Genomic DNA, 8,605 nt, shown 5'->3' with positions numbered 1-8,605 from the left:
GAACCTAAAAATGACTTTGAGCATGCTAATTCATTACTAGTGATCACTTCACTCAATCATTTTTTTTTCAATATTGAACATTTGTTTCCAAATTTCTGCAACTTGTAGCTATCTTTATTATTAACCTGCACAACCAGCATGTTGAAGAGGACCCTTCATGTTTAATAGGCACTTGATCTGTTTTTTAGGATGTATCTACAACCGTCACCCATTGATTCTCTTTCTTCTGATTCATAATACTTTCAATCTATCTTTTATACTCCAAATGTCTGAAAATAAATCTCTCCTTGTTGTCCCCCTTCCCATAACATACTCTGTGCTAGTAGAGCACTAGGTTCTAATATCTTTTCATTAAATTCTTTTCTTAGTGTGAAAATTATAGAAGCAAAACTAATGTACAGTCATATAATGTAAATTTAAATAAATGTCAGATTATCTCAATAAGAGGGGAGTTGATTTTCTGTCAAAGGTTAAATATACTTACAGTATTATAGTAAACTTACAATTTTTCTTTTTTTTCCCTTCCTTCCTTCCTTCCTTCCTTCCTTCCTTCCTTCCTTCCTTCCTTCCTTCCTTCCTTCCTTCCTTCCTTTCTTTCTTTCTTTCTTTCTTTCTTTCTTTCTTTCTTTCTTTCTTTCTTTCTTTCTTTCTTTCTTTCTTTCTAGTCTTTTAAATGTTGGTCCTGCAGTAGTTGCAATCAGACTATTGATCAGGTCAATCTTCAGTGGAAAAACTTGACTTTATATTAAGCAAGCTTATTAATCATTTTGTTTCCCTCAAGAGGCAATTACATAACATAAATTATGCAATCAAAACTAGAGAAAATAAAAATATCCACACCTGAGTTCTTCTTGATATGATTAGCCATTAACAGCTAATGCATTTGGGAATATTCTAATAACAGTCATCCCATTATATTATACAAATATACTGTACAAGTATACAGTATGACCTTTCCAACAGAACTGGGATTGAAGCTTACCAATTCTGTCTTTCTAAACTGAGAATTCAAATATAGATCAAGTGAGAAAACCTAGCAGAAGTATATTCTGGAACAGATTTAATCACCTGGGATTTTATTTCATCTTTAGCTTTCTAAATTGTTAGTTGTCATACTACCTTGTGATATCAATGGATTCCCTAAATTCATTATGCATAGTGGAAAGATATACTGGGTATTAGATCTTCTATCTGTTTAATTAGTTGCCCCAGTTTCCAGTATTGTGCAGATGGGATTCTGGAAGGCTTTCTAGTTGCTTAATGTGTCCCTACAATGCAAGATGTATTCTAACAGCGATGGAAGGAAGGCCTACCTCCATTGTTTAGTAGGCAGCAGGGATGCCCTGGGGCAGCCCAAAATCTTCCTAATCAAGTTGTTATGGACTATTTCCAGCTGGGCAATAACTTTCTCATCCTATCCTCAGATGTCAGCCCTATATATCATCTCAGCTATCACCTTGTCTTGAAATATTTTAATTGCAGGGCCACCAGTTGCCCTCCTTTAGAACAGAAAAAATTGAGAATAGCATCCACTGTATACTAGGCTACTGTATAGAAAATAAATGTATTTTCTATAAAAAGGATGTACCAAAGGTGATGCCCAGGTATTTAAAAGAGCGGCATTGCTCTTTTTCTTGGTCATTAATCGTCCATCTGTGTTTAATATTACTTCTACCAAAAACTGCTTCCTTTGTTATATTACAATTTCTCTTCAGTTTTTTCCTTTCACATAATACAGCTTGCCTGGCCAATAATTTTATATAGCCAGTCTTGGTACAGCAGAGAAGAGCCATGTCATCAGCATACATATACACTGAAAATTTCTGTCCATTAAATGAGGGGGAGAAAAGACTTTGTGACTTCATGGCCACTACAATATCATTAATATTAAAGTTAAATATGGAACGAGCAAGTAAACAGCCCTGTTTGACTCATCTCTCCAATGAAGTAGGGTCTGACAAGGACCCATGTGAGACCATTCTCTCTGTGGCTGAGATGTCAATAACTAGTTCAATTATTCGTTTGAGTATGTACTTATCGATCTCTGTCCTAGCTAGTTTCTCCCAGAACAGAGACCTGACAATGGAATCAAAGGCAAAGGTAAGGTCAATAAAAGTGACTTAGAATTGTTTTGTATGCCCATAGATATATTTCTGAATAAGCCCTTCAAAGTGGCACAGTACTATACTGCACTATGTCCTTTTTCTAACCGTGCCTGTTCTGCATGAAAGGGTTCTGTTTCTTCCTCCCAATCTTCTAATTTATTCAATACCATTAGCCACCAATTCCCCAAACTTCCTCTCTCTCTCTCTCTCTCTCTCTCTCCCCCTCCCCCCTCCCCCCCAAGTTGAGGCCAAGTTCCCTCCACTGATCTCTATAGTAGGATAACTTTTTAGTCTTTAATAATAATTCATTGTATTGGGATTGGAATTGAATCAATAACTGAATCAAGGAATCTGTCCTTTCCTCTCTAACTCTCATCTGCAGCTTTCTCAGAGCTTGTTTTTTATTCCTACAGTCTTGGTCATACCATCCCTTCCTTGTATTATTCCTTCTAAGATGACAAGTACTGTAGTCGTCAGCTGGGAGCTTAGCACTCTCCTGATTGAACTAAAAATATGAAACATATTGGAGTCAGATGGCAACAAAAGATGCCTTGGATTCAGCATCTGTGGGGTATTTAGAAAAGCAGTGATTTTTTTCACTGAGGTTGGGGCTCCATCTGGGATGGTATTTAACCTGGGGGATTCCATCAAGAGTATTCTACCCCACAGGGGGGAGAGCCTCAGAAGCCAAAAGGCTCAGAATCAAGGGTAGATGATCACTCTGTGTTCTGTTATGGACATCAAAGGAACTAGCCCAGAAAAGGAATGCAGGAGAGACCAGAATGTAATCAATGACACTGGCTCCAAATGAGCTTGGAAAGATAAATTGCCCATTTGAAGTGTCGAAGTTGGAGCCATGGAGACTGTACAGCATGTATTTAAAGGCCAGAATCAATAAGGAAACCTCTTATTTGTTTAGTATATTGTCCATTGATGATCAGGGCAGGTAGCATTCATCCTCTGGGCTGAGCCCATACATTGGTTATGTTAACTTGTGATTGGTGAGTCTGTTTTAACCCTGGCTGCTGTTAATATGTTTGTTGTTTCTTCTTTTTCTTCTTTTTCTCCTTTTACATTTTCCTTTAACACCCTAGCCACCCCGAGTTATGAATGTGAGATGGGCAGCCTCAGAAATTGAAGTAAATAAGGGTATAGATGCTTTGGAAGAAGCAGAATTATCTCTGGAGCTTGCAAAAATAAATCAGGTTTGGGTATGGTAAGGGTTGGAGAAAACAGGGAGCAGGGAGAAAGGAAAGGAAGAAGTCACAAGGAAAGTGCCCCCATCTGTTAACACAGTGTTTTTCAAACTTGGCAACTTTAAGATGTGTGGACTTAAACTCCCAGAATTCCCCAGACAGCCATCAATTCTTGGAGTTGAAGTCCATACGTCTTAAAGTTGCCAAGTTTGAAAAATGCTGTCCTACCAGAAAAACTAGTTGGGAGTTAGCACAAGATGGACCAGAGGAACCATGAGGCTTTTTTCCATATTGAATTTAGTCCACCTCTGGGAAAACTCCTCCCCAGTCAAAATGGGAAAGGGACACCTTGGGGGTGCAGAGGATTCAGGCGATCCATTGACATGTTTAGCCAATGCATAGGGCGACAGCTTCATTGGTGAGGAAATTGCCTGGATGAAGTAGGGTTGCCTTATAACTGTGAGGGATAAAATGGGTTGGAAACTGGGCACAGGAAGGAAGGATCAAATAGCTACAAAAAGTGTGAGGAAAAGTGTTGCCAATGGACTGGTGAAAGTTAGATTACTTGAATATATATTTGCTTTTGAAATATTGTATACTCATCTGCAAAGGGAAAGCTGTGACTAGCGTCCCAATAATTGCTTAAAGTTATGACTGAACCTTTAAGATACAGTGGTACCTCTACTTACAAACTTAATCCGTTCTGTGACTCTGATCGCAAGTCGAGTTGGTCGCAAGTTGAGGTAAATTTTCCCATAAGGTTCAATGTAAATACGGTTAATCCGTTCCGCCCTCCGAATTTGGTCGCACCCCGAAGCAAATTTTCCCATAAGGTTCAATGTAATTACCGTTAATCCATTCTGGTGTCCACGGACCACGCGTCAGGGGTGGAAAAGTGCCCACGTGCTGCGCGGCGGGGCAGCAAAACGCCCACGCACCGCGCGTCAGGGGCGGAAAGTGCCCGTGCGCCACGCGGCAGGGCGGAAAAACACCCGCACGCCATGCGTCAGGGGTGGAAAAGCGCCCGTGCGCTGCGCGGCAGGGCAGCAAAACACCCGCGCGCCACGCGTCAGGGGCAGAAAAGCGCCCGCGCACTTTACGGTGGAGCAGCAAAATGCCTGTGTGCTGCCCAGCAGGGCAGCAAAACACCCGCACACTGCATGTCAGGGGTGGAAAAACGCCCGCAGACCACATGTCAGGGGCGGAAAAATGGCCGCAGACCACGTGTCAGGACGGAAAAATGGCCACGGACCACGTGTCAGGGTGGAAAAATGGCCATACCTCGAGGCGGAGTTCGCACATCGAGGTAAATTTTTGGGGCCGGAGCTGGTCGTATCTCGAAAATTTCATAAGTAGGGGCATTCATAAGTAGAGGTACCACTGTACTGTTCTTTTTTCTTTATCATGTTTTTAACGATGGAAGTAAAAGCTGTAAAAATTCACCAATACCCATGGGATAATTTCATAACAGATGTTCCAGAAGGAAAGCAAAATCCCCTCCTAAGTGACTGTCCCTGTCTGGTGGAAGATTTGTTAGCCAACTTTTTTAAAACAAACCATATTAGAGGTGATCCTGTTTGGGTGATTCTTTAGAAGAAATACCTTCTATGTAAAAGCAGTTGTTGTTGTTCAGTCATTAAGTCATGTCTGACTCTTCGTGACCCCATGAACCATATTGCGCCAGGCCTTCCTGTCCTTCACTGCCTCCCTGAGTTGGCTCAGTTTCATGCTCATTGCTTCAGTGATGCTATCTAACCATCTCATCCTCTGCCGTCCTCTTCTCCTTTTGCCTTCAATCTTTCCCAGCATCAGGGTCTTTTCCAAAGAGTCCTCTCTTCACATTAGGTGACCAAAGTATCTGAGCTTGAGCTTCATTATCAATCCTTCCAATGAGCAATCAGGGTTGATTTCCTTTAAGATTGACTGGTTTGACCTCCTAGCAGTCCAGGGGACTCTTAAGAGTCTTCTCCAGCACCACAGTTCAAAGGCATCAATTCTTCGGCGCTCAGCCTTCTTTATGGTCCAGCTCTCACAGCCATACATTACTACTGGAATGTAAAAGCAGGGGCTATAATAAAAGCACCATTCCATTACAATGTGTCCTGTGTACAATGCAATGGTCTCCCACCCCCCACCTCCACAAATTTATCCAAGAGTTATGATTTATGCACTAAATCCTAGGATCCCTGTAAATGCTCATGAGAATATATCTATATGCAAACATTTTGCAAAAATCTAACTTGTGCTTTGACTTATGAGAATATCTCCATATGTATATATTTTGCACAAATTTATGCTTTGGCTTTCCTATAGATGAAAGTTTGCCTTTGTGCTACAGAAGCCAAAAGCTCACACTCTGTTCTCCTGATAGAACTCCAATTCACAATCTATATACTACTAAACTCTTGTGTCAATAACATTCAACTGGGCAAAATGGTACGTCATGGGGCAACAATTTTGAACCAAGGTACCTCAAATGGGCTAACTTACAGAATGTGTCTAAATTCTGGGACCCATTACTCCCATGGGATTGAAATTTGGGAAATTTGTGGCTGCTTCAGCACTGCACTGCAGCAGTCAGCCCTGGTCACATGATCGTCATGGGTGAATTCCTGGCCTCTTTCCCCCTTCCTTCTGTCCCCTGTGCCGAATTGGCTGGTGGCAAGGCTTGACAGAGAAATGGTGATTGGCTGCTATGGAAGCAAGGCACAAATATAAAATCTCTTAATGTCAGTTGGCGGTGAGGGAAGAAAGGGGGAACGACTTGGATACCTGCTGGCAAGGTAGAACTGGCCGGGAGGTGCCGATGGTTGATTGTGAGCCCTCTTCCTCCCTCGAGGGAGGGGTCCCTTGGGGACATGCCAGAATGGGGAGCGGGGGTGCAGTTTTCCTCACAGACAGTGACTCCCTTGGTTCCACCTCCCCCCAGCAAAATGGCAGGCTGAGGAGAAGGAGGCAGCTTCACCAGGGATCTCCATAGGGTCATGAAGGGAGGGCAAATGGCACAAGCCTATATTATATGTGGTATTGAAGAGAGGGAGGGTGGGAGGGAGGGAGGGCGGGACAGGAAGGGAAGGATGGAAGGAAGCTAGACTTCTGCCAGCTTCCCACTACCAAAGTCAATGGGGAAGCCAGGAGCAAACTGCAAGTCACTCCCACTCCTACTCCCACTGGTTTTTGGACCTTGATCATTTTCTTTCTCTGTTGAGGTAAGGAAATATCTCTGAAACAATGACCCAACAAGTCACACATTGTCTAGTAATATTTAAGAGTGGGGGACTCCTACTTTCATCTGATAGTGTTTTGCTAATGTCAGAAGCAAGAGTCATTAACTTGTGGAACTCCAATGCTGATAACTCCAGCTCTAACCACCTGCAAGAAGGCCAATGCATAAAGATCCAAGTTGTTGTCTCAGCAATTGAAAGAAAATTACCATAGGTTTAGCCTCCATCTCAGCTCTGCCTCCTTCTGCAATTACTTCCTTTCAGGAGGAAAATGAAAGTAAAAGACAAAAAAGTTCAGTTAGACCAAATAGAAGAGAAAGCATCAAGGAAAGTAATGTTCAATTTTCCCCAGTTTAGACAGAACAAAGGTGATCTGCTTATTTCTTATGCTGTAGATGATTGGACTGAACAGGGGTGGAAAAAGGGAATATAGGACAGTTAATGCTAAATCAAAGTAAGATGGGGAGTTTGAGGCAGGCCTCAGATAGGCAACGCCTCCAGTTATTGAAAACATAGAAACAACTACAAGGTGGTGAACACAAGTAGAAAAGACCTTTTGCCTTTGCTGGATAGATGGGATTCTCCACACTATGCTCAAAATCATGACAACTTACAATCATAAAAATAAAGCAACCTATCCCGGCAATGGCACTTGCCACGAGAACTCCAGATTCAACTAGACTGAAGTCAGAGTAGGAGATTCCAGCTGACTGTATTTTATTCAACAATAAATTATTCAACAAAGATTTGTTCTGAGATTCACACAAATTGTAGTTTATTCAACAAAAAATCACAAATCATTGTTTAGTGTGACATATGAAACCATTTCAGGTAATACAATATCCCAAGCAATTTCTTCTGTTAGATCTATAAAGACTTTAAGAACCCTGTGAATGCAAAGGAAAACATGTTCATATAGTGATTTGCACAATTAATTTGTGCAAAATATATGTATATGGAAATATTCTCACAAGCTACAGCACAAATTAAATTTGAGCAAAATATTTGCATTTGGAGATATTCTCACAAGTCAAAGCACAAGTTAGATTTTTGCATAATATTTGCATTTGGAGATGTTCTCATGATCATTTACAGGGGTCCCAGGATTACTGCAAAGTAGACAAGAAACATACATACATAAGGCAGGAAAACAAGACAGCAACATTCAATACAGGAGTATAAATATAGGAGAAAATCTCATATCCTTTTAGCTGAGAGCCCCTCACCCTCCTCAAAGGAATGTACTGATGTTGACTAGATGACTCCAGGAAGTATATGGCACCTTTCCCAAGGATATTTATACTTGAGTCCCCAAATATTTAGTGCGTCATACATTTTTTATACTTTTAAAAAGGCATTGGAAGGAGGGTGGCATAGGTAACGCAAAACTGTAATATGGTTTTTGTTATACCTGATCAGTAGCTTGGATGATAATCAGTAATTTCTAACCACATTTCAATCAGCTATCATCCTTGGTGAACACACACACACACACACACACACACACACATATATATATATATATATATATATATATATATATATATATATATATCCCCTTCTCCATGTGTTCTGCCAGGGAACACGTATTACCTCTTCCAATTGGTATCAAGTTGTGAGTTTTCTGAAAGCATATATCTATCACAATTATGCATCATCCTAATTAAACATTTTGCCTTTTTCATTTCTTGTGGTTATCAAAAGGTTATGTGAGACAATACCAGCTCACTCATCCTGCCCACCCAGCCAGATGTCTGGTCTTGTCAAAGCACATCTAAGGGAAAAAAATAACACTCTTGAGCTAAAGTGTGTGAGGACCAGTTTGGTACAGTGATTAAGGCATCACACTTTAAACTGGGAGACTGTAAGTTCTAGTCTTGCCTTAGGCATAAAGCCAGCTGTGTGACTTTGGGCCAGTCCTAGGGAGCCCTAGGAAGGAGGCAACGGTAAAACACTTCTGAAAAACATTGCTGAGAAAACTGTATGGGCTTGTCCAGACAGTTGCCAGGAGTCAAGACTGACTTGCAAAATATCAAAGTTTGTGAACATATCACCATTTAAGGGGAGATGAGTTTTACAA

Source organism: Python bivittatus, unplaced genomic scaffold (assembly GCF_059951505.1).
Source record: "Python bivittatus isolate LINGU-HERP-01145 unplaced genomic scaffold, Pbiv_v1 ctg000470_np1212, whole genome shotgun sequence".
NCBI lineage: Eukaryota > Metazoa > Chordata > Lepidosauria > Squamata > Pythonidae > Python > Python bivittatus.
Note: the sequence above shows the minus strand (reverse complement) of the source record.